The sequence below is a fragment of the Tursiops truncatus genome, chromosome 14 (assembly GCF_011762595.2).
Source record: "Tursiops truncatus isolate mTurTru1 chromosome 14, mTurTru1.mat.Y, whole genome shotgun sequence".
Classification (NCBI taxonomy): domain Eukaryota; kingdom Metazoa; phylum Chordata; class Mammalia; order Artiodactyla; family Delphinidae; genus Tursiops; species Tursiops truncatus.
The window spans coordinates 43955898-43980100 of NC_047047.1; the positions used below are offsets into that span (position 1 = coordinate 43955898).

Here is a 24203-nt window from a genome sequence, read left to right on the forward strand (position 1 = left end):
GATTATTCAGACTATGAAAACTTTACATCTTTAGCTTGAGATTTGAGGACTGACCCTTATTCATGAGACGAACAAATATGTACAGAGGGAAAAAAGGTTTAAAAGACAAACATCAAAATGATAACTGCATGTCTCTGGGGTCACTGAATGGGGTCAGTGACTTTAATTTTCTTCTTTGTGTTCATTTTTATTTTCCATATGCTCTACAATATTTATTATTTTGGTAATAAATATTATTTTGAAATTGTTACATTATGATGATTTTATGCTAATTTATACCTTTTTGAAAGTATATATTCTACATAAACTATTCAGAAAAAACCTGACATACTGTATATAGTAGCAGACACTGTAAAAAATTCAGGGATTCTAAAAGGTGAAGAAAATGAACATTTTTAACTTTTAAGATGATTGTTCTCCCTATAAAAGCACTCCTATGCTACAGGTTAAAAAATACAATGGAAAATGTTTAAACATCACAGAGAAAAATAATAAGTATTGTCTTGGGGAATAATCTAGGTTTTTCTTCCCCTTTAAATAAGATAAAAGGTGGGGGGGGGAAAGCCCTAGACCGTGATAAAAATATGCATTATCCCACCCCAAAGACTCTGTACAGCTGGTGAAGAACATTCCGGAAAAATGTGTAGCCCTTGAACATTTAGATTTGGCCTTGAAGCAAACACACCAGGACAAAAATTATCCCTGAAACAGCCATCCAAGAGGGTAGGGAAACAACAAGAGATTTCATCCAGAACCGAAGGCAGTAGCCATTTGAGGCTGGTCTCCGCCCGGATGATGCTTCTGTCAGGCTCCCTTGTGGCCCAGTTTCTACATCTTTTCCCACACTCCACGGAAATGGCAAGGCTCTAACAAACTGCACATTTAAATGAGGAATGGAAAAATCTTTTCAAAACTTTGGCGTTCTTTACACCTTCAGTACTATTAATGCTGCCTTTCTGAAAGCCCTGGTAGAAAAAAAATTGAACAGCAGAGGGTATATTTAGCTGATTAATCATTTCACTCATTAGTTTTTATCCAGCTAAAATGACGTTTGTTATGGTGAGTGTTAGAATATTTTTAATAAAGATCAAAAGTTTATTGGTAAGTATTTTCAAAAAATTTGGAATATATGGAGAGATGAAATTAGAACTCCTCCACAATCCCATCACCCAGAGATAAACCACTGTTAGGCTAATGAACTTACTAAGCAGAGACATATTTAATTATACAAATTAAACACTGAACATATATATTTCAAAAGAATAAATTCTATTTATATGTCATTCTAAATTTCATCCTATTTCATCTGTTGAGTAAACAATTCGTAGTTATATTCTCATACAGATTTTACTGCCTAAGGAACGGCTTCAAGTTTATATGTTAAAGATCAGAACCAGCAAGGAGCTGTCAAATGGCTCTTTAGAGTTCACTAAGAATCGAATTATGATGCCTATATACAAGGGCCAATTTTAAAGCAATCTTGAAGTTATAACATCTTACTTTCATATCTCAAAGCACACTTCACCTGAACCCCTTCTCAATCAACCATTTAAAGTTCATGGCAGAAAAAATACAAAATTCCTGAAAGTAAATTAGTTCATTTTTATAAGCTACATTTTACAAAGTACCAATACAGTTGAGGACGTGGACCATAAAACAGAAAGTACTATTTCCTCTCAAACATTTCCCTCACCGGCTAAGGACAAAGTGACTCATTCCTGGGATTCACCTTCCTTCAAAATACCATCTCTATAAAATTCCCCACTTAAAAAGTCTTAAAATAGCCCTTTGTCTCCCTTCATGGTGGAGCTTTCTCAATCACACACATCTCTCTTTCTCATTTATGTAATAGATAAAATAGATATCATTATATGCATACATAAATGTCATATATAACATATAAGAATTTTTCATAAGAAATTAAAATTCATTCCTCCCACTCTTATCCTGAATATTCCCAAATGCTGAGAAACCATTAATTGGAAGTAATCTAAATCTGGAGTCATTTTTATTTTAAAATTTTCACTCAGAATTTTTTTTTAACATCTTCATTGGAGTATAATTGCTTTACAATGCTGTGTTAGTTTCTGCTGTATAACAAAGTGAATCAGCTCTACGTATACATATATCCTCATACCCCCTCCCTCTTGCGTCTCCCTCCCACCCTCCCTATCCCACCCATCCAGGTGGTCACAAAGCACCGAGCTGATCTCCCTGTGCTATGCGGCTGCTTCCCACTAGCTATCTATTTTACATTTGGTAGTGTATATATGTCCATGCCACTCTCTTAACTTCATCCCAGCTTACCTTTCCCGCTCTCCGTGTCCTCAAGTCCATTCTCTACATCTGAGTCTTCATTCCTGTCCTGCCCCTAGGTTCTTTAGAACCCTTTTTTTTTTTTTTTAGATTCCATATATATGTGTTAGCATATGGTATTTCACTTGTAATTTTATCTACATTTCTGACCAATACCAATGAAACCTGATGGTCTAATGGTTACAAAATTAGTTCCAGCAGCAGTGTTTGGGCTTCTACAAGTGAGAACTAATACGTCACAGAATTCCACTGCTCTCATCACACAAGTGTGCAGTTTGGAAACAATAAAGAAACCTCTTCTTCCCCACTCTTTAAGCTGACCCAGATTAGTGGTGTCAAGCTATCATTCCATTACATCTGAATGCTCTACCCCTCTCAGATCCACACCCTTCAGAAGGTGACTTACAGATGCTGATGTTTTCCCACTGCTCTAGATAAGTGCAGAGGACAGATATGACAACCCTTGGGAATCTTAAACCATCCCCTAACGATAATCTACAATTGGCCAGGCTTACTTTTTTCATTTCTTTTTTAAAAACTAAATGGTTGATTGCTTTTTTTATTACTTAAAAAATGATCCTCATAGTAGTCTATTATATTATTTACTGTACTCTTCTCTATTTGTAAAATATTTCAAAACTCCAAATGAGAAACATTAAGTCATAGGAATTTCCTTTCATATAAGAAAGGAAATCACCCATCAACCCACCATCCAAAGCAAACCATTAATATTTTAATGTATTTCCTTCCAGTCTTTAATATAACAAAACTGGAGTTATACCATATTGTACAGCTTTGCATACAGATACTTCCACTGAATATTATATTGTTAGCTTTTTCCCTTTTCAGTAATACTCTAACCGTTATTTTAAGCAGTACATTGAATTCCATACTATGCCTGTGCCATGATTTACTTGACTATGCCACATTTGCTTTTCCACTGTTAATATTGCTAAGAAAATCCCTGCCTAAAAGTCTGTCCTTACTTTTAATTCTTTCTTTAGATTACAGAACTACAAGGGGAATTTCAGCCCAAAAGGCATAAACATTTAAGTTTTCTGTTATATATACAGGACCCCCTGTTTTCCACTCAGTTTGTATTAATCCAAATATTCTCCCAACAGGTGATGCAGAGGCCCAAACCCACAGCATCCCAGAGAGCATTACCTACCAATTTAAGTGGAAAGTTAATCTAATTGTTTTAGTTCTTATTTCATATCACTGGTGGGTTTGAACAATTGAATACGGTTATTGGCTTCTATGCTATCTTCTTTTACAAACTGTTCCTATCCTTTCCCTAAGCACTAGGGTTTTGGCGTTTTCTCATTTATTAAAAATAAGTATTAATCATGTTTGCTTTTCCTACTAATTAGACATAGGGACAAGTTTAATATAGACTTAGCATTATTTATCTGCATGATGGTATTGTTTACTGGAATGTACCTTTTCTGAATAAATCAAATTATTTGAAAGGAAGCATAAAAGTGAGACACACTAAGCAAAAATTCCACGTTTTATGATAGTTAAAACGTATTGTGATGGCACTGGATTATCCCACTTAGCTTTCATAATCCTTTGTGACAGAAACTGTCATACCACCATTTTGCAGATGAAGATACTGAGGCTCACAGAGAGGTCAACGCAGCTTGCCCAAGGTCAATCAGCCAGTGCATGGAGTGACAAGGTGGAGTAATTCCAGAGCCTAAGGCTCGGGACTCCTGCACCCAACAGCCTCTCCTCAGCCACCCTAGCCCTGACCTGTCTCCTTCAACTTCTTGAGTATTATCTCCACGAAGGGTTCTGCCAGAACCTCAAATTCAACATGTTTAAACACAAAACTGATTCTCTTCCCAACCAGATATCCACTCTTCCCCTTAACCTGTCTACTTCCGTCATCATGGTGACAACCATGCTCTTTGTCATTATTCAAACCTGAACCCTTTATTTTAGCTCCTCATCCACTCAGGACCACTCCCATCCAGTCACCATGCAAACTGTCAGCAAAGCATTGGGTCTTCACCACCTTTCTCCCATCTCTCCCCTCCTCCTCATTCTCTCAGCCTCCACCATCACTTGCTCCCTTAATCTCTGGACCTTCACCATCACCTCTTTCCTGTCTCCTTGCTTCTAGTTTCTTCCTGTTCCACTGTGTTTTGAACAACTGCCGAAGCGCTGTGTTACTCAAATACCACCACAGAATTTTAGGTGTACGGGATCTTGAAACCTAAGATCCGATCAGTTGGCAGTTCCTGGCTCAAACACTGTATTGAGGGTGTTCCTGGGGCCCCATCTCAGCTCTGCAGAAAGAGTGCCCTGATTGATTTTCTATGCCTCCCAGGGACACAGGGAGTGGTGCCCATGTGCCAGGTTTTAACCCCCACTAGGGTTTCATCTAAGTTTTTCATTTGATAAATTTAGATCTGAGACCAGAAAGATTAATGGCTTGCTGAAGTCACACACCTGGTCAGTAAAAGATCTTTATCTTCCGTGTACATATAGAGTATATTCTATACATTAGGAGTATAAAGTCCTTGGATTCAGGAGCTAATTCTTATTCAGCTTTAAGCCAGCCCACACCACCATCATCCTAACCCAATGACAAGCCTTGGCTACAGGAGGTACCCAATAGTTATTTACTACATTAAAAACCATACTGCAAAGTAATCTTAGAGTAGCAGCAAAGGAATAACGTTCATATAAATGTTTCTTGGTAAAAGAACTATAATTATACTACTTTCAAGAACGGGAAAATGAACTGACAAAGGGTCTCCACTAAGTGGTCTTGAGCAGCCTCTGTTAATCAATATAAAAATTCCATTGGTAACACAGAATTTTTAAAAATAAAAGAATAACAGCTCTTTTGACATAAAAATGTTAAGGTAGTTTTAAGAAAGCACTCCAAGAGGGGTCAGTGGCTTGTATAGCTTGGGTAGTCCAAAGAGAAAGGAATGGAACTGTTATCAGCTGAACGCCTACTATGTGCCTAGCACTGTACACTGCTATCTCACAACTGTATGAGGAAGTATTATTATTTCAACTTTACTGATGAGGAAATCATGATTCCAAGAGTAATGAACTAACCCAAGGACCTAGATGTGACCACATCGCTGGTATACAATAGCATTAGGATTTGAGCCCAGATCTGTTTGACTCTAAAACCCAAGCTCTTTCCAAACCAAGGAAAAATTTTCTACAACGTAATCATCCTTACAGACCTTAAAGGACAAAAACTTGATTATGACTCTACTGAAATTACGAGTGACTGTTGATCAAAATAAATCACAAAGAGTTTAAAAAAAAAAAACCACAAACTGGGAGGTAGTTTTTGCAACACATATAATCCACAAGGGATTATTAGGCAATCTACATTAAATCAATCAATAAGAAAAATATCTAAAAGACATACAGACAAAAGACTAAACAGGGACTTAACAGAAGAGGGAACCCAAAAGGTCAATACTATAAATATATACTTAATCTCAATAATCAGGGAAATTGCAAATAAAAAGCACAATGAGATAACATTTCACAAATATGACTGGACAACATTTTGAAGTTTGGCAAGGTTGTGGAAAAACTATAACATCTGTACACTTCTAGTAGGAATATAATCAATACAATCTCTTTGGCATTATCTATAAGGTTTGGCATTATCTAGTATGGTTGATGATGCATATACACTATGAGCCAGCAAATTTCATTCCTGAGAGAGAGAAAAACAAATAATATGTTTGTGTGCATGTGCATGTATCCCCACATACATAATAAAAGACATGTAGAAGACCCATTCATAGCAGCCCTTTTATAATAGCAAAAGAAAAACAAAAAACTAAAATCAATCCAAATCTCCATCTACAGTAGAAAGAATAACTAAGCCATGGTGGAATACTACACAGCAGTGAAAATGAATGAACTACAGCAACAAAATGAATGAGTCTCGGGAATATGTTAATCTGAAAGGACAAGTCACAGAAAAATATGTAAAGTGTAATTTCATTTATATAAAGTTCTGAAACATATAAAATAAATAAGAATTTTTAAAAGGATAGCCCATAAAGAAGAGCAAGGGAATGATAAACACAAAATTCAGGACCGTGGTTGCTTCAGATGGGATGACAGAGGGGCACAGAGGAGACTCTGAATGTATAATAGGCTCTTCTTCTTGAACTAAGTGGTGGCTGCCTGAGTGTTCATTGGTTTGTGATTCTGTAACATATCTTTTATGAGCATTGTTTTGTATATACAAATCACTTAATAAAAAACAACTTTAAGGGGAAAAAAGGGACCAGAAGGTCAGGATATTGAATACACCAGGAAAAATAGCTGATGACAGAGAACAAGATGCCAGAGGAGAGCAGAGGTAGTAGAGGGGACCCTATGCTCAGGGGTTTAGCTTCCTGGACTCCAGTTCTGCTATCTGAAAACTAATGCCTTCTTCTGGGGGGTGGGGGGAGATTGTTTTTTCAACTTTAGAGGTGTTTTAGCAAAGATCATAAAAAAATGATTAATCTAAATAAACACAGTAAATAAAGCTCTTCCACCTAAAGATTATAGAACTTTAAATTAAATATTTATTTAATATTTCTGTATTAAATAACTTACAATGCATGCATCAATTTCTTAGTGATGTAAGGGGAAAAAATATGCTGATACTTCCGCAAAAGACAAAAGATACTAGTAAGAACATTTTGATATGGAGGTCTTTTAGCTGAAAGAGTACAGCAGTTTCTCAGTTTAATGTCCATACAGACCACTTAGGGGTCATGTTAAAATGCAAATTTTGATTGGAAAGGACTGAGCCTCTAAGAATTTACATATACAACAAGCTCCCACTTGGTAAGTGATCCTGTCCTGATGTTGCTGGTCCACGAACCTCACCTCACTATGGTAGCAAGAGACATCATGAAAATGCCTTCTCTGGTGATGTTTAAAAATAGAAATATGAGAGTATCTAATTGAGACCGTTTCATTTTCCCCCAAAGTAGAGATTGATGATGTTATTCCTACACTATAAAAACTTGGATACAGGATACTTGTTATCAGAAAAAAATCAAGAGTACTAAACTAGGTCTTTTGCAAAGAAAAGGTGCTTTGAGAAACAGCAAAGACTGAAAACTTACAAGAGAACTCCAGGAGAGGTTTTACTCACCTGCACAGACCTAGAGAAATAGCTTTTCCAGCAGGGGGATTAGCCCTTTCCTTATGGAAGAACGGTTTACATTCCCAAAAGTCTCAAAGGAAGAAACCAGGACTACCATAAAGATATTCACAAAACATTAATTAAGGCCTGATTATCATGCAGATGTTGGTGGGGGGGGGCCCACATAATTAAAGGAGCATCCCATCACTGCATGTAAAAAATATATATGTTGGGCTTTAAAATTCTAAGAATATGCTGTTAAAACGAAAAGCTTATTATCTCAACAAAAACCACACCGAATAATTTCCACTCATCAGGCCTATGTTTGTTTAGAAGTAGTAAAATCCTCCCATCTCAAAATAGTACTTCTACACGTAAAGTCATACTTTCATACAGCAAGACAAAATAACCACTCACATACTCTTCCAAGGAAACTCTGCCAATGCCAAGTCTCTGCTAAGGATGTGTCACTAGTAGAGTGAGGTCTTGTCGCTTGCTCCTGCAACATCACAGACAGTTGTTACTACTCTCATCTGAGAGATGCTCTTTACCGAAAGCCTGCACATCAGAAGACATCCAAGTGACAGCAGTTTCTGCCCTGCCCCAGTACTTCTCATTCATTCTCTCTGATGAAAGTTTTGGTCCATCCAGAGAAAACAGAGTTACAAAGAGCTTAACCTAACAGAATTCTGCACCTGGTAAGTCAGAACAGCTAAACCTCCTGTGACATCAACACAGGGTATTTTCTTACAACACAATAAATCCAAAATGTCTGGATAATCCATGGAAGGAATACTCCCAAACATCAGAATGCAACATGATTTTATACAACCAGCACAAAGGTTTAGCCCAAATCTAAACAATTCTACATTTTAATGGCCCTGAAAATAATGCACATAAACCACACACTCTGCAGCCAATTCTATCCTGCAGAGCCACATAAAATCAAATGCCACTAACTTGGGCTCATTAGAGATTTAAAAAATAAAAGCAGACACACCTTGCTTTGAAACACTGATCTTCCCTTCCAGTTAACATACTGAAATCCCCTTTTTCACCTATACATTCTAGAAGAGCCTGGGGTGAAATCTGAAATGTATCCCATTTACCATCCCACATTGAACTGTAGAAGTGGCATTTAGAAGGGAAATTCCTCGGGTACTACCCCAGACTAAATAGATGAAGATGTTGGAACATCTCCTTCTGACCAGATACCAGCTACACAGGCCCTGGTGGTCTGCCCTTCACAATCCCCTCCCCAGCCACATCTGCAAAATATATGTATATAAAAACTACACATACATATAAACAAACAAATGCAGTCAGTTACCACCACAATCCCATTATTCATGACTGGAGACTTAACTTGGCTATCAAAGCCAATCTGAATACCAATTTACCATCAACCACGACACATTTACCAAATAATCCTTAATAAAGAGTCCGAATATGTAATTGTATTCTATTACAGAAAACGCAAACAATGAAAACAAAGCAAATACAGGTTAAAGAAATCATTTACCAGCCATCAAAAACATATATAAGTTCTTTTTAAAACAATTTACTGAATGTTAATATTTTTTAAAATGTCTCAGGGACATATGAACTAAAATATATCAATGGTTTCATTTCAAAAAATGGTTTCCTACAGGAAAAATTCATACTCTTAGTATTGATCAAAGACAGAGGTACCGTAATGTCGTAGCTGTAAAGCACCAAATAATAAACATCAACTTTCACACATGATGAAATAGATGGAGAGTTGGGCTGTGGTTTACGGATTACGGGTGAAAAGACGCTGCGACTCCCAGTACAGACTGCACCACTGCCTCCGCACACCACTGGGCCCGGTCCTCCCGCCAGCCCCTCCCTACGGCTCAGGTCCCTCGGTCGGAGATCAGATTCCGGTCCGCAGCCGCAGGCCGACTCCCTCTGCCCGCATTAGCACTGCAGGACACCCCTTCATCCCAGCAGGGCCCAACAGACTAGGCAGGAGGGGGTTACCCAAAGAGAAGACTCCCCCACCTCACAACTAGGTGACCTGGTCCTCCCGACGCCACATCCCGCTGAAGCTGCATGACAAGGTAGAAGTAGCTCCGGGTCTCGGCCAAGGGCAGCCCTGGGCCTGGGTGGGGCCCGGCGGGGGCCGCAGGCGCCGAGTGGCCTTGCCAAGCCCCGCCAGCGAGAACCAGGGGAGGCTGCGATACTGCTGCATTGTGCTGCATCACGGCGAGGGCACCGTGAGCCATCCATCTTGCCAAAAAAATCACATCCCCGTCCAGATAAACCCCGCCGAATCCATTTTTCTCCTTCGCCGAAGCACCCCCATACTCGCCCTCTCCTCACTTACTATCTGGCCCAGCTTTTGACTGGAAAAATAACGGACACGGTTTGTGTACCGATGCCCACAACACTCCCCCTCCCCATCTGACGGCAGGCACTTGGCATCTTTCCTATCACAAAAACAAAGGGAAGGCTCCCCCCAAAAAGAGGGCCGCGGGCGTGGTGTGAGGGCTGATGACCAGAGGGGCTTCCAGCCCACTACCCCAAAGGCAAGCCCGGAGGGTCCCCGCGCTGGCACAAACCTGTTGAAGAGAGGGTGGCAGGAGCTGAAGAGCGGGCGCAGCGGCGGCTCCGCGACCCGAGGCGGCTCCCGCCCAGCCCTGGGAGAGCGGGGACGGCAGGGAGGGCGGGGGGCGGGCGCGAGGATGGGCGGGGGTGGGGGCGCCGGGACGCCGCCTCCGTTTCAGCTGCAGCGCGGCGCAGCCGGGACCACGCCTGGCCGCATCCCCCGTACCGTTACGCGCAGAGCCCGGCCCTGTCAACACCGCCCCCGCTCGCCACCAGCCGGGGCTAGAGAGAGGGCACCCGAAAATACACCCTCCCGTCTGCCCACTTCGCAACCACCCTCGCGCCGGGGGCCGCTGCGCCCGGCTGGAGGGAGGAGGCGGCGGAGGCGGGGAAGGAATCGGCCCCAATGCGTCCACGGATGAGGCTGGGCGGCCGCGGTGCGCACGGCTGCTCTGCGACCGCCTCACTGCGGAGCCCACCGCCCGCCGCCCCCCGCCCCGCACAGCCCGCGTACTCAGAAGCCACTGGAGACCCGGCTCCCCGCGACGCCACTGCCCGGGCTGTACAGCTTCCCCGCCCCCACCCCGCTCCCCGGGCGCAGGGCAAAGGCGGGACAGCCGCGTCCTCCCGGCCTGGGCCCGCGCCCCTCCTCCCGCCGCCCAGGAGCCAGCCCGGGAGACAGCCCCAGTGAGTTGGCATCTTCCTGCCTCAGGCCCCCTACCTACCTCCCGCGGATAGGGGGGTGGGGGCGCCGGGGTCCCGTCCTCCTCCCGCTCCTCGGCGGCCGGGCGGGTGGGCCGGGAGGCGACTCCGCGGGGCTGTCCGCGGCTGGGGCCGGGGCTCACAGGACGGGACCGGTGGGCGCTGCTGCGCGGGGCTGCGCGCGCTCGCTCCGGGCGGAGAGGCGGCAGAGGGAGGGACTGGAGGAATCCGCAGCCTGCTCGGCAACAGCTGCACTGATTCCGGGGGTTGGGCGGGAGCGCGGGGCGGGGGGAGGAGGGGAGGGAGCTGCAGGGAGGGGGCGAGGGGCGGGGAGAGGGAGCGCGCGGACGCGGGCAGGCGCCGGGTGCGCGCGCGCTCTCTCCCGCACACCCTCCTCTGCTCTGCCGCGCTCCTCCCTCCTCGGTTTCCCACTCCCGCCAGCCCTCCGCGCTCGCCGCGAGTCCCGCAGCCGCCCACCCGGCGCCTGCTCCGCGCGCGACCCGAACCTCGGGCGCGTCCACGCTTTCCCCGCGCAGCCTCTGCCCTGGCCCAGCGCCGACCTTGTCCCCTGCCGCGGGGACTGGCCGGGGCTGGCCTGGGCAGGGTGGGCACCGCCGCCGCGCTGTCCGAGCCAAGGGACAATGGGGGCTTTGTCCCCACGGCCGGCAAGGGCCAATTTCATGTTTAATTTGAGGCTAATTCGATTATCGCCATGGAAAAGGGCAGCCTAATTTTCTACGTGACTCGTGCAGCCTCCTTTTGCCCCCGATGTTTGCGTTTGGAACGCAATGGAGAGAGCGTGTTGAGGGAGGCTTTGTAGAGTCGTTTGGTGGTTTAGTTTTAGTTCTAGGTGGTGATGCCTTACAGGTTCTGCCCAGCCTGATGAAGACCGGTGGTGACCTCTCCATGGGAAACCTGGGCGATGGAGGGAAGGCGGTTGTTCCTCGGCGAAGTCAAGATTTTCCTCCTTTATGAGTGATTTTTCACCCTTTCCCTCGGGGTAGCTGGTAATAGGCCCTACAAGTGGTTCGCGCAACTCTTGCCTCTCTCGCCCTAACGCCGGCTCACTTTAGCCTGATTCGGGTGCCCTTCCCGAGCCACTCCTAGGAAGTGGGGACTCGATGGCCTGAGGGCTTGAGTTCTCCTCCTACCTATGTACCGTGAGATGGACACGGGACGTTTCCGGGAGACTTGGCAAGTGCTAGAGCCGATTCTCAACCAGCTTGCCTACCCTGGCAATACCCGAAGCTATGTAGAAATTCTGGAACTGCCACTGTTGAGGAGAAAAGATGGTGTCATCACCAGGACCACGAATAGAAACGCTCTTTTAAACAGCCTGGAGAAACTGACTTTCTCCGTGCTCTGTAAGTGCCCAAAGCGGCACTGTAAGCCTTCAGAGGGAAGAGGGGCCTTCTCCGTTGTTTAAAAAAAAAAAAAAAGCCCTAAGGCTTTTCTCCTAAAGATCTGACCCTCAATACCAGAATAAAAATTTTTTCAAAAAATAAATAATGATGATGATAATAGTCAAATAGCTAGGATCGTGCTTATGTCTCAAATCAGTAGACATGATGGATTTATATTTTTGTATGTATTTTTCATGAATAGTTTAAAATAAAACTAAACAAAATCGTCTCCGCAAAGTGAAGATGATTCTTCCTTTTAGGCTTTCGCCATCAGTTTGAATGTTTGATCAAAGTTTATATTTGATCTATATGAAAAAAATTGAGGAAGGCAAATGATTTAACATTTTTCTCACAAGGTTGATCAACACAGCCTGGTGAACTCTCAAAAGGCAGGGTTCTCTGTTCACTGCTAGTACATAGCAGGCATTTAAAAGGTACTCAAAAAATATTTGTTGAACAGAATCAACATGTATGTGGCTGCCCTTGTCAGGTAATGCTGGAAACCCACTAGAAATAAAAGTTGTTTCCCTTTCACTTATTTTGTGCCAGAGCCCCCAGCACCTCCCCACCTACAGTGTTAATGAAATACCAAAGAAAACAATGGCAGTGCTGAGAAATGCCTGTTTAAATTCTTTCAATGTTATTCTGCAATTGTGACTCTTAACTGCTTCCTTTATCACAGATAACAGTACTGGAATAAATCTGCATTTGATGCATGAGTCACCTCCCCTACCCCATTCCACTCCCACTTAGTTTTAAAATTTTCCTTCAAAAAGGAAAGCCACACATAACTTTAGCAAGATACTTTAGTAAAGTGGCAGTAAGTATTCCAAACATGTGAAAGACAAGGATTCATAGTTTCACTATAAATACCTGACTAGCAATTCAAATTCTTACCTTTTGGCGGGGGAGCAGGGGGCCGGGGGAAGCATCACCCAGGAGACCCCAGTGTATCACTGACCAAGAAAAATTAACAAGTCAAAAAAAAACAAAAAAAGTCTAAATCTGGAGAGATTATTGGAGAAGACACATATCTCTGTGGAAAGAAAGAACCTAGAAAAAGAAAAAACTTTAGGCAATAATGATGGTAACTCAAGAGGATTATTCCCAAATATCTCAGAAGCAACTTTGCTGAAGTTTATCCTCACATTAGAATCAAGGTTGATTTAAAGGAACGTTAAACTCCTTGGTTTCCTGTCTGTAACATTCTACTCTCCATTTTTAAAACCATGTGAATATATATGGCTTTGTCTCCCATAGAAATAATACTTTATTACAAAATTTTAGAGATATAAATAGTTATTTTAACTTTCCATTCAAAATTTAGGGGAAAATCTTGTCAACATGCATTAGTCACTATAGACTGTTATGATAACACCATAGACTGTGTTACGATAACACCTAGTTCCCAAATCTCAGTATAATATGCACTTTCCAAATCAACAAAAACTAATTTGTTGCTTATACAAAGCAACTGTGGTTCCAAGAGACTCTCCGGGGAACCTGTCTTCCAAGTGTCAGCTCAACATTTCAGAATACTTTAATACTATGGTACCTTCATGTCAATGGGTACTCCCACGATATCCATTGCAAGGGAAGAATGTAATGGAGGGTTAAGTACCAGCAACTAAATACTTCTGCCCAGAAATGACACAAGGTTTCCTCCACTCACATTTCATTTGCCAAAGCAAGTCATGTGGCTACACTTGAAATCAGATATGAATGAGCAATAGTGTTGTCTGCCACTACCTGTTTTATTTAGAAAAGAGAGAATGGTACCTTAACTATTTCCTTGGTTATATTAACACAATTAATACCCATATACATACAAACTATTATGTATAAAATAAGCTAGGGATATATTGTAGAACGTGGGGAATATAGCCAATATTTTATAACTAAAATAATAATTCAGATTATAAATGCTAAGTTATATATATTTTACCACAATAAAAATTAAGAAAAAAAAAGAAAGCCCATCTTTTATTATAATAATAGTACTCTAAAATTTTAAAATCAGGACACATTTTGAAAACTTGAATAACGTTTTTCATTTCTAATATTCTTAAACCTGACTTCCTTTTAACCTTGAACTAGTCTGGGAAGTCTCCTCATATTAGAAATGTTCCATTTGGTGATTTACACATATTAATTTTGCACTGGGGACACCTAAAGACTTACATGTTTAAACTGTCATTACCGTGAATGAATACTTTTTGAGCACCAATAACACACTTACTGCTGAATAAAATAATTCATTCTTTCCATTATTCAAGAAATATGTATGCCTTAATCTGTTCTAGGCTCTGAAATAGAGCAGTGGGCAAAACAGTAAAAAATCACTGCCTTCATGAATCTTCCATCGTAGTAGGGGGTACAGTCAATCAATAAGCAAGTAAAACATATGTATGATGATCAATCTGACTATATGGTAATGTAAATATTTAGAAATAATATTTGTAACATGATCAGAATAGTCTCAGCTTTCTATAAAGTTTCTTCAAATTTTTCTGTTAACAATAATAATGATCATAAGTAGCAACTATAAAATGCTTAACAGTTTTTAAAGTGCTTTAGCAAATGCCATACTATCTTGTCCTTTTGTGAGTTCTGTGAGGTAGATATCAACCCCATTTTACAAACGATAAAACTGAGACATGGGTAGGTTGAGTTGTCCAAGTTTACACAGCTACTAAGTGCCAATGATATCTACTTGGAAGCTAGTATATCAGAGCTGTATGCCTGGGCATTGCATGTTAATTATTAAAAAGTAATTCTCTTTGCAAGATGAAAAAAAGTTCTAGGGATGGGTGGCGGTGATGGTTGCACAACAGTGTGACTGAACTAATGCCATTGAACTGTACATTTTAAAATGGTTAAAATGGTAAATATTATGTATATGTTACCACAGGTTTTTTAAAGTTCTTAAAGTAATTCTGAATGTAAACCTCTGGAATAGTAGAGTAGACGTTCTCTTAATGATTCTTCACTTAGCCCACTTGTTGGATGACACTGTTCACTCGCTCTGTGTTGTAAGCACACTGATGTCTAAGGCACAACAAACATACTCTGCTGGTAGACTATACTCTTCTACATCTGTGTATTTCAGCTCCTACCAGTTGTGTTATATATTTCCCAAGGCAGATGTGTTTGTCCCCAAATTTGTTTATGCCAGTTATACTTATTATACCTAATAATTATGCTTATTATAATTAAGCATTACATACACCAATTAAATATGAGTATTTTTGAAATGTCTCAAGAAAGGCTAAAAATATTGCCATCAAATTATGCATGGTCAAGCTAACAGTAAAAAATTAGAAAGGGTGGAAATTATAAAAACCTTGAACTATTAGGAGACAGGTTGCTTTGCAGGTGTCTCTAAGTTCTTAATCAACTTAAAAGAAGACAAAAATGTGTATCAAACAGCTGTGGCTTTTGCAAAAGAGAAGTGACCTTTCACTCAGTAAACATGTTCAGAGAAACACTTTGTTTTTCAACAGATTAACAGGTGAATATAAATTTATGTTTCAAGTAAAACAAAACTTTGTCTTTTTCCAGATATACAGCTATAATTTTATTTTTCTTTTGAAATGTGCTCCAAGAATTAGGCAATGAATCATTAGATATGACACCAAAAACATGAACAACAACAACAAAAATAGACAAATTGGACTTCATCAAAATTTAAAACTTTTGTCCATCAAAAGACAGTATCAAGAAAGTGAAAAAATATACAGAATAGGAGAAAATATTTGCAAATCATACATCTGATAAGGGTCTAGTATTCAGAATATATAAAGAACTCACAACTCAACAACAAAAAGACAACCCCATTCAAAAATAAGCAAAAGAGTTGAATAGAATTTTCTCCAAAGAAGATATTCAAGTGATCAACAAACACGTGAAAATATGTTCAATATCATTAGTCATTAGGGAAATGCAACCCACTAGGGTAGCTTTAATTAAAAAAAAAAAAAGTAAAACAAGAAAATGGAAGAGATCAGATTTGTGGTTACCAGAGATGTTGGGGGTGGAGGAGAGGGTGGACAACATAGTCAAGAGGTACAAATTTCCAGTTATAAGATAAATAATGTACAACACAAAGACAACAGTTAACACTGCTGTATGATATATGTGAAAGTTGCTGAGACAGTAAATCCTAAGAGTTCTTATCATAAGGAAAAAAATTGTTTTTCTTTTATTTTGTATTTATAGGAGATGATGGATGTTAACTAAACTTGTAATCATTTCACAATAAATGTAAGTCAAATCATTATGCTGTATACCTTAAACCTATACAGTGCTGTATGTCAATTATATGTCAACAAAACTGGGGGAACAGCAGAAAATAACTAGTATTGGCAAGAATGTGGAGGAATTGGAATCCTCATGCACTGTTGGTGGGAATACAAAGTGGTACAGCTGCTGTGGAAAACAGTTTGGCAGTCCTTCAAAAAGTTAAATAGAATTACCATACAATACAGCAATTCCACTCCTAGCTATATTCCCAAAAGAACTGAAAACAGGTACTCAAAACACGTGCACAAATGTTCATAGTAGCACTCTTCACAATAGCCAAAAGGCGGAAACAACGCAAATGTCCATCCATTGATGGATAAACAAACTGTGATAGATATATACAATGGAATACTACTCAGCCATGAAAGGAACGAAGCACTGATACATTCTACAATGTATGAGTACATTGTACACTTAGCATATGTACACAGCATAATGTGAAAAAAGCCAAACACAAAAGTCACATATTGTATGATTCCATTTATATGAAGTATCCAGAATGGGTAGATCCATAGAGATAGAAAACAGATTGTGGTTGCCAGGGGCTGGAGTGAGGGGCTGTGTGAGAATGGGGTATAACTGCTTAATGAGTATGGGGTTTTATTTTGGAGTCATGAAAATGTTTAGATAGAGGCGGTAATTGCATAACATATTGAATATATTAAATACCACTGAAATGGTTGCTTTAAAATGGATAACTTTATGTTATGTGAATTTCATCTCAATTTTAAAAATGCAATTCAAGATTGAAAATCTTTTTTTTATTAGTTTGTCATTTAACATCATTTTTTCATAACCAACCAACCACTTGTCACATCAGGTAAACGGACTTTTGCATGTTCTTTAAAACTTTCCAGGACTTCCCTGGTGGTCCAATGGTAAAGAATCCGCCTTTCAATGCAGGGGACTCGGGTTCAATCCCTGTTCAGGGAACTAAGATCCCACATGCCGTGAGGCAACTAAGCCCGTGCGCCACAACTACTGAGATTGCGAGCCTCAATGAGAGAGCCCACGTGCCGCAAACTACAGAGCCCATGTGTCCTGGAGCCCGCACTCCACAACTAGAGAGAAGCCCCAGAGCCTCAATGAAGAGACTGTGCACCGCAACGAAAGACCCCTTGTGCCTCAGTAAAGATCCCGTGTGCCGTAACCAAGACCCAGTGCGGCCAAAAAAATAAAGAAAATAATGTTAAAAAAAAAAAACTTTTCCTACATGCTCCTCTTGCGAAAGGGTTTATCACAATTTACCTCTCAGATATAAGCTAATTATTCCACTTGCATATTTTCAGGCAGCTTGATTCTCATTATTCCACTACAGAAATATAAAAGTGATCTGAGTTCTTATTGTTGAAACCAAAGTAGAAATTTTTTAAAAGAATTTTCTGGAATCTCCCTTTGGTAAGTAGCAGTTGAGAATGAGGAGGGGAAAAGCTCAGAGTGTGATGGCTCTCCATATAACAACGTGCACTTTTCTTCATTGTTCCAACCTGCATTGTCCAATACAGTAGCCACCAGGCCACATCTGGTAGTGAGCAGTTGAAATGTGGCTGGAGTGACAGAAAACCTGAATTTTTAATTTTAATTAACAAATTTTAACATTGATCTTGGTTTAGTTATTAGACAATTTTTAAGTATGTTTAGAACAACTTGGGTATTTGAAACTACTTGTTCTAACTGTAAATTTTATGAACTCTATATGCACACCAAATTCAAAGACTTAGTTTAGAAAAAAAGAATGTGAAATACCTCAATTTGTAAAATGTCAATTATACATTGCAATGATATTATCTTGGGTATAATGGATTAAATAAAACATTTTAAAAATTATTTTCACCATTTCTATTTTATTTTTTTCAAGTAAAACTATTGCAAAATTTTAAAATTATGTATGTGGCTCACCTTACAATTCTATTGGACAACCCTGTTTCTGACATTGTCAATGGGGACCTCAGTCATTGGCATTCTGACTATTTAGGTTTGGGAAAACAGAAGAAAAGCACCTAGAATTTGGAAAATGCCACAAAGCAAGAACTCCAAGGTGAGGTCATTTCCAACCCCAGGCTTCCCATAGTGCCTCCATCACAATGGCCTCGGTATCTGTGGGCAGCAAGCCAGATGCTTTTTGAGAGCAGAAGGCAGGCATGGCTAATGTTTTCATGACTGGTATCATTCTTTTGGAAGTCCAAAGACGACCTTGGCAATGACATCTTGCCATTGCCTCAAGATAAACCACCCACCCACCCCAATTTGACATACTTTGCTGGCCTATGTAAAGGATTCCAGAAGTGGGCTAGATTCATGCCTAGAATTCATTCAAGAAATTGCAAAAATTCATAGGCTGATGGGTGAGGAACAAAGAGAAACAGAGAGAAAAACCACTCCCTCACAGAGGTCAGAGAAGTTGAACATGTAGCTGGTCTGAAGGGAAACTCTTCTGTCTGGATTGAGTGATTGGATCTTGTCTTCTAATCATACTTCTGACATTGGGGTTTCCTCATTTCCCATCCTCTGTCCTCAGATACTGAGTGGGTGGGGATGTGTGGTCACAGCCAAAACTTTACACCTCATTCTCAGAGGATGACAAAAACACTAAGACTATTTGAACATTTGCCATAGAGGCGATGAAATTCTGTCCTTGCTTCCTTCTCATGGTTTGCAGGCTGGTCTCTTCTCTTGTGTTCTTTCTTTTACACACAGGTTAGAGGAAGCAAGAGTTCAATTTTAATAATAAGCCTTTGTTTAAGACTGAAATGTGGGCCCTTAAAGACTCACAAAAATGAGGAAATATTTGCTAAATTTCAGTTAATAAGCATTTTCCCCCAATGAGATGCAATGTATAATAATTTTTGGTTATTGTTTTGATATTATTATTTTTACTACATATATATGTAGGCACTCTAAGTGCTTTACATGTATTTATTTAATCCTCACAGCTAATCTGTGTGGTACGTACCATAATTATCACCATTTTATTGATGAGGAAACTGAGGCAAAGAGATTGGGTCAGTTGCCTGAGGTCTTACAGGTCTTGAATTCTGATGAAAACAGAATTCAAACTCAGGTCCATCTGACACCAAAGCTGTTTCCAAAAGTTTGAAAAGGGAAATAGGATTTTAGTCATTTTACTACAAGCTTTAAAAGCAAACATAATGACTCGAGATGTGGTCAAAGGCACCCTTTTTTTTAAAAACTGACATAGTTTTAATAAAACTTTAAAAAGATACTTTTCAGGGCTGTAAGGATGTGTCTAAGTTTGAAAAAATTTTAAGCACCTGGATTCTTATGTGCTTATGTTTCAAAGTTCACCCAACTTGAAAGTCATCTGCTCCTTAATAAGTGCTGCCAATATGGAATAAGAAAAAATACTTTAAACAGAAAATCCCCCTGTGTTTGGTGAACAGAGCAGTATTGTTTGTTTTTCGAAAGGGACAGGAGATGGGGGTAGAGGTGGGAGTGTTTGTTTTTATGAAGTCTGCTTTGAAAATCTCTTCTGAGGCCTTCCCAGGAGCAGCTGAGTGGGAGTGCTGGGGTTTGATACAATACCTGCTGGGTAAGTATGGGCCTGTCTCAGCTGCAAGTAATTTACACTCTCAGGATTCTCTCCAAAGAGGACCTTAGACCAAAGCAAGCGAGAAAATCATATATTGGATTTCTAATTGCTACAGGGCTCTGGTAGGAACAAAAATATTTTTAGGTCTAAGTTTCTTAAGGCAGTGGGCTAACTGAATCTGAGAAGAACTGGGGATTTTACCCATTTGGTGGGAAGATTTATGCTATCTGAGGGGTAGATTCTAGGGAAGGCTGGGAAAATTATCCGAATGCATTCTCTGAATTGTGTCTTAGCTGTTGGCAATGTAGGTGCTAATCAGAGCCTTCTCCAGTCATTCTTCTGTTAATTTGCCCTCCAAGAGGATCTGAGAATTTGCTAGGCTGCCCCTGTCCTCCTCCTCAACTGAATTCTCCCAGATCCTCCAGAAAGAATAAGGATGCTGATGCTGTAGTTGGGGGCCTTTCACACAATCACTGGCCACATCCCAGACAGATGGAGGCCTCTGGTTTCTGAGCACCTGTATCAGGTGGTATGAACTGGAGAATCAATGTGGCTGGCTTGAGAAAAAAACTCCAGGAATATCTCAACTGCCAGAGTTTCACCTTTCCAATGACAATATTGCCACAGGGATTCATACCCCAGTACAAAGCTGCAGCAATCAATTAGTAAATCATTCCTTAGTTCTTCCCTAGCCTCACTGAAAACTGAAAATCAACAAGATAAATATATGTTTTTGTTTAAAAATACTGTCACCGGGCTTCCCTGGTGGCGCAGTGGTTGAGAATCTGCCTGCCGATGCAGGGGACGCGGGTTCGTGCCCCGGTCCGGGAAGATCCCACATGCCGCGGAGCAGCTGGGCCCGTGAGCCATGGCCACTGAGCCTGTGCGTCCAGAGCCGTGCTCCGTGACGGGAGAGGCCACAACGGTGAAAGGCCCCCGTACCGAAAAAAAAAAAAAAAAAAAATACTGTCACCATCAGAGGTTTCTCTTTTAACTTTAGCTTTTTCTTTGCGTAGGCAATACATTCACATTCGTAAATAATCAAAATGGTATTGAAAGGTATGCATTGAAATTCTCACTCTCACCCTGTCCCCACTCACCTCATAGCCCCACCTCCATTCCCCATAGGTAACCACTTTTTAAATTTCTATGTGCTCTAACGGGGCACTTCTCTAAAAGAGATACCTGTCCAGTGTCTCTTTAGGCATGTATAAACAAAATCAAATACATAGTTTTATTACTTCTCTCCCTTTATTATACAACACGTAGCATACTACAAACACTGTTCTGTATCTTGCCTTTTTTTTCACTTAATGCATCCTAAAGCTTTCTCCTTCTCAGCACATGGTAAGCTTCCTTATTCTATGTTGTTGCTGTTACAGCCGCTTACTATTCCATTATATGCCACACTTTATTTATTTGGATTGTTCAGTCTTTTGCTTTTAAAAACAATGCAATCAAGGGTTTGTGACCAGATATTTCTGGATCAAACTTTGTTCCTCTATTCACTGGAAATCCCACAGGCATGTATATGGCAGTCCAAGGAGTGTACACTAGACTTACAGAAGGGTAGAGATAGAAGAGGCTTCGGATCTCATCTAATCCAACCCACTGTTTTAAGAAAGAGGAAACCAAATCTCAATGAAGTGACTTACCCAAGATTATAGAGTGGTTGGTCTGGGACCAGAGCCCAGGTTTCCTGGTTCCCAGCCTGAAGTTTTCCCTGCTCGATCACACTGCTGGGTGTTGTGTGTGTGTGTGTGTGTGTGTGTGTGTGTGTGTGTGTGTGTGCGCGCGTGTGTGTGTATTGCTCCTCCAGGAGTATAAAACTCATTGGATACAAAGTTGAACATGATAAGAGCCAGGAGACAGCTACAAAGCCCTGAGGGGATTCCTTCAAAGAGGAAGATACCGGGCTTCCCTGGTGGCACAGTGGTTGAGAGTCCGCCTGCCGATGCAGGGGACGCGGGTTCGTGCCCCGGTCCGGGAAGATCCCACATGCCGCGGAGCGGCTGGGCCCGTGAGCCATGGCCACTGAGCCTGCGCGTCCGGAGCCTGTGCTCCGCAACGGGAGAGGAGAGGCCACAACAGTGAGAGGCCTGCGTACTGCAAAATAAATAAATAAATAAAAGAGGAAGCTACCAGGTTAGGGGAAATCTGGAAAGCCTTCATCAAGAAGGTAGCCTTCATCAAGAAGGTAGCATTCATGGTTGGGCCTGGAATAATACATAGGATTTTACCAGGTTGAACAGGTGAAGAAGGACACTCCAGGTGAAGAGGTCAGCAAGAGCAAAGACATGGACATGGGAAAGCATCAGGTATCTTTGTGTAGCCAAGAGCCAAGTGTGTCTGGAGTATAGTGTATGATTAGAAAATAAAACTACTAGTAGCTTTAATGAGATTATTGAGCACTTACCTATGCCAGATGTTATTCTGAGTGCTTTATCAATATTAACCTTTAATCTTCACAACCCTATGAAGCAGTTACCATTATTAGCCCCATTTTCCAGGTGGGAACACTTGGGCACAGAGAAGGTAGGTAACTGGGCTTAAGTCCCACAGCTAGTAAGTTTACATTCTAGAGAGTCTGGCTTTAAAAGAGCGTTAGCACTTCTCCCTGTTACTGGGAGATGAGACTGGAAAAAGCAAGTGGTCACATTAGAGAGGACGTTGGAACACTTGGTGCGACACAGAAAGATTTATACTACCATGGATTGCGAAGGGAAGGAGGCAAGTCTTTACTGAGTACATACTATGTCTTCAAAATATGATGAGAGATAGATTTATTTTCTTTTTTTAATTAAATTTTTTATTAATTTAAAAAAGGGAAAGATTGTAGGGAGCCAGCAATGCTACAGAAACATAGGGTTAGAGGCCTACCTAGAGAAAGACCCTGGTATTGGCAGAGACATATTGAGGCACTGTGAGTTTAAAATCTGAGATCTAAAGAGAAAGTAAACTAGCCAGGGGTCACCCTCCCAGTCCCTGCTTGACATCTGCTTCAGTTCATTCCAGGAGGAAAGAGAAGGGCAGGGAGGTAGGCAGCATCTCAGCAAAGCCAGCTTCAGCTTTGGTCATCTCACCTACCGACCATATTTAAGGAGTTCCAGGCTAAGAGTTTAAAAGCATATGGCACCTAGGCTGTCATTCAGGAGAAGGGATCACATTCCAAGTCCAAGAAAACTCCTCCCTCAGATCTGAGAGTGTTCAGGGCTTCAGCTGAGCTTCTCTGGCTAACGAGTAGTCACTTGGTCAGTCCTGCTGCCTTGATCCCATCTCCAGGAGGGGCTACAGCCAGAGGGAGAAGAGGGAGTCCAGCGCCCAAGCCTTTTGAGGCACTATTAGATAGGGAAAAGAGGGGCCCTGGGGTCACTGATTCTAAGAGGGAAACTGGTAGGGGCAGCATGTCTTCTGGGCGGGACAGAGTGAAGCTTGGACATACAGCAGAACCATTCCTATTGGAGCTACAAGCCCCTAGAATTGCTCCACAGCCTGTCTTGCTCTCCCTTGAATCTGATCTGCTCCTGAACTGCACCTGTCATGGCCAGTCCATCTCCAACCCCCATCTCCCTAGAGCCAATGTGAGTCAGGTGGACAAAATTCATTGGTTCCCCAATCATGGCCCAGCCAAGCCACCTCCTCTTCTTCTTCAGCTGGGGGTTCCCTACCATGCAGCAGCCCAGTTTGTGCCAAAATTCACTCATCCCCTGCTGGTTACAGTTTCACTCTGCCTGAGGCCCCAGAGGGCTCTTACTCTGGTGCCCTGACCGCCCACTCCTCACTCCCTTCAGGTGTAACAGCATCCTAGGTTTACTCAGCTGGACACGTATAGAGAAAGTAGAGTCTCTGGAGCCCTTAGCTGAGCAGTGAAGGTCAGCATCTCAGACCCTGAGAGACTAGCAAGGTCAGAGAGTGGGGTGGGCAGGCAGGCACAAGATGATGTCTTCCACAGACTTGGAACCCTGCTCTACTCCGGCATTGAGGCGACTGGCGGCAGCTGGTGGGGGGGGTGGTGTCCCGCTTGGGGCCCACCAGTGTGGGTTTTTCAGGCTCGCTCCTTGGTGGGGTGGTGAAGCCAAGGGCCGGCTGGCAGAGCTAGATTTCTTTTCTACATAATTCAGATGAGGAAACCAGGACTCTGAGAGGGTAAGTGACTTACCCAAATTCTCAAAGCTGTCAAGTGGCAGAGAAAGCCTTTGAGGACCTGTGTCTGAGCTAG

General features: G+C 41.7%; 1 protein-coding gene, 1 long non-coding RNA gene and 1 pseudogene across 6 annotated transcripts in view; 1 reads left to right on the top strand and 2 right to left on the bottom strand.

Annotated features, from left to right (window-relative positions):
* SPTBN1 (spectrin beta, non-erythrocytic 1) overlaps nucleotides 1-10889 on the bottom strand; it is a 195987-nt gene extending 185098 nt beyond the window's left edge. For 2 of the 4 annotated variants that reach the window (XM_019942659.3, XM_073791367.1), the window contains exon 1: nucleotides 10753-10889. The gene's annotated coding sequence lies outside the window, so the exon portion shown is untranslated. Of the gene's footprint in view, nucleotides 1-7873; nucleotides 7938-10041; nucleotides 10188-10752 lie in introns of those variants that run through there. The other 2 variants (XM_033838552.2, XM_033838551.2) reach the window with 2 other exon arrangements.
* LOC141276336 (uncharacterized) lies at nucleotides 10254-18223 on the top strand. Of its 2 annotated transcripts, none has more exons than XR_012325698.1 (3): nucleotides 10254-10714; nucleotides 11597-13363; nucleotides 16351-18223. It is a non-coding gene; the product is annotated as an uncharacterized lncRNA (long non-coding RNA). The 2 variants fall into 2 exon arrangements; XR_012325699.1 differs by lacking the exon at nucleotides 10254-10714 and having other exon boundaries at nucleotides 11091-13363; nucleotides 16351-16395; nucleotides 17292-18223.
* Nucleotides 18224-23448: 5225 nt separating this feature from the next.
* On the bottom strand, nucleotides 23449-23688 carry LOC101322335 (CDC42 small effector protein 1 pseudogene; annotated as a pseudogene).
* Between the last annotated feature and the right edge of the window lie 515 nt (nucleotides 23689-24203).